General features: G+C 51.9%; 1 protein-coding gene across 3 annotated transcripts in view; it reads right to left on the reverse strand.

The window, feature by feature from the left end:
- daam1b (dishevelled associated activator of morphogenesis 1b) overlaps positions 1 to 2,500 on the reverse strand; it is a 176,110-nt gene that overhangs the window by 133,124 nt on the left and 40,486 nt on the right. For 2 of the 3 annotated variants that reach the window (XM_063223556.1, XM_063223554.1), the window contains exon 2: positions 1 to 30. This exon is cut by the window's left edge and continues 178 nt beyond it. The gene's annotated coding sequence lies outside the window, so the exon portion shown is untranslated. Of the gene's footprint in view, positions 834 to 2,500 lie in introns of those variants that run through there. The other variant, XM_063223555.1, reaches the window with a different exon arrangement.

A 2,500-nucleotide genomic window follows, 5' to 3' on the forward strand; every position in this document is an offset into this window, starting at 1 on the left:
GGGCGTGGAACAGGGGGAGGAAGAAAGACTCTAAAAAAGAGAGGGATAGATAGAGAGATAGGAGGAGAAGAGAGAGTGAGAGGAGGAGAAGAGGAAATCACTGTTTGGCTTCCCTCACAAACATGTGCAGACGTGAAAGCCGGCGTGGCTCTCTGAACATTTATCCCCCTCAAAATCAGCCAGAGAATCCAATTCAAAATAAAAACAAAGATCCAACATCAGCCAGATCCTCAAAAAAAAGACAAAGTCCAGTTTGGCACAGTCCAGTCCAGCTCAGTTCATATCGGTTCAGTCCGGTCCAGTTATAGTGCCGTTGCTCTCTTCCCGCAATGTCCACAGCCACTACGACAACAAGAATGATCCGAAAATTCCATGTGTTTAGGATTCCAGTCCGAGCTCAGTCTCACACGCTGTCAAGCTTGCACCACCTCAAAAGGCTCTGACGACGTGTCAGAGGAAGAGAGTCCTTCCGTTACGGTGTCTTGCCGTACGGATCTGCGCTGCATTACGCAGCAAAAAGGAGAGAAAGTAGGAAGAGGGGAGAGGAGAAAAGAGAAGAGAGGAGAAGAGAGAGGAGTGTGAGCGCAGTGCTGTTCGCAACAGCTCGTTGTGTGTGTGAGAGCTCAGACGCTTCTCTCACCGGCACGCAGTCCAAAGGCTCCTCCCAACTGCTGCTGCTGCCCGTGTGTGTGTGTGTGTGTGTTTGTGTGTGTGTCTCCAGGATCAACCTCCCTCTTCAAACAAATGTCGTCCCTAGCACACACACAAAAATGTACACATGCACACACTATGTTCGTATGTTGTGTGTGTGCGCGTGTGTCTGTGTCTCTCTCTCTGTCTCTCTCTCTCTCTCTCTAGCAGGGGCACAGATGTTACCCGCAGCTAGTCCCTCCCCTTTTCAACACCCCCCTTGGCTTCTCATTGGTTGATAACTCAGCCTGGTTGACGCCCACAGCTCCCTTCACACTGCATTAGTCCCACCCCCAGCCATGACACTCACACCCAACCTTCACCCCCACAGATTAACTCCGCCTCTCCCCCCTCCCCTAACTTTCACATACACACACACACAGACAGCCAGACACGCACGCACGCACGCACGCACGCACGCACGCACGCACGCACGCACGCACGCACGCACGCACGCACGCACACACACACACACACACACACACACACACACACACACACACACACACACACACACACACACACACACACACACTGTCACTGGTTTGTTTTGGGGCAGGCTGTGAGAACAGGGTATACAAAGAGCAAGAGGGTTCATGTGAACGTCTGTTTGCGCATGTAAGTTATGTGTGCATGGGTTACATATTGTGTGCTTGTGCGTGTGTGTGTGTGTGTGCGTGTGTGTGCGTGTGCGTGTGCGTGTGTGCGTGCGTGAGTGTGTGTGTGTGTGTTTGGCCAAACAGAAAGGGAAAAAATGCAAGAGGCAAAACAGAAAGGCAACTCTTCTGCAGACCGCATGTTTTGCACAGAGATACTCCAAGGGAAAATAAAAAACATTAGGAATGTGTGTGTGTGTGTGTGTGTGTGTGTGTGTGTGTGTGTGTGTGTGTGTGTGTGTGTGTGTGTGTGAGAGAGAGAGAGAGAGAGAGAGAGAGAGAGAGAGAGAGAGTAAGAGAGAAAGGGAGGGGGATGAGGGTAGAGAACGAAGGAGACAAGGAGAAGTGAAGAAGGAGGGAGAGAAAAAAAGAAGGGAAAGAGGAAGAGACGAAGAGTCAGAGAAAGAGAGGGGCAAGGAGGAGGGAGGAAGACAAAGTAACCGCAAGACAGAAGAGATAGAGGCAAGAGAGAGAGAGAGAGAAAGAGAGCAAGACAAGATAGACAGAGAGAGATAGAATGAGAGAGGCACAGAGAGACAGGGACACAGAGAGCGAGAGAGAGTCAGAGATAGACAGATAGAGACAGAGAGCAGTAGCTGAGGGAGAGAGAGAGGGAGGGAGACATGGATGAGAGAGAGAGAGAGAGAGAGACAGAGACAGACAGACAGACAGACAGAGAGGGAGACGGGGACAGAGAAAGAGAGAGAGAGAGAGAGAGAGAGAGAGAGAGGGAGAGAGAGAGAGAGAGAGAGAGAAAGTCAAATCTCCAGAGAGCAGCAGAGAGAGGGACAGAGGGGCAGAAGGAGAGAGAGAGAGAGAGAGAGAGAGAGAGAGGGAGAGAGGGAGGAAGGGAGAGAGGAAGGAAGGGAGAGCCAGAGAGAGGGAGGGAGAGACAGAGAGAGGGAGAGAGGGAGGGAGGGAGAGACGGAGAGAGGGAGAGAGAGAGCGTGCTAGAGAGGCAGAGAGGGAGGGAGAGAGAGAGAGAGAGAGAGAGAGAGAGAGCGTGCTAGAGAGGCAGAGAGGGAGAGAGAGAGCGTGCTAGAGAGGCCTGTTTCCAGTGGAGCTCCAGTGTGTTGTGTTCCCATGCAGCACATTGCTAAGATAGTTCACGATGCAGCAGGGGACAGGCCAGGGGTTAGAGAGAGAGAGAGAGA

Source organism: Engraulis encrasicolus, chromosome 18 (assembly GCF_034702125.1).
Source record: "Engraulis encrasicolus isolate BLACKSEA-1 chromosome 18, IST_EnEncr_1.0, whole genome shotgun sequence".
Lineage (NCBI taxonomy): Eukaryota > Metazoa > Chordata > Actinopteri > Clupeiformes > Engraulidae > Engraulis > Engraulis encrasicolus.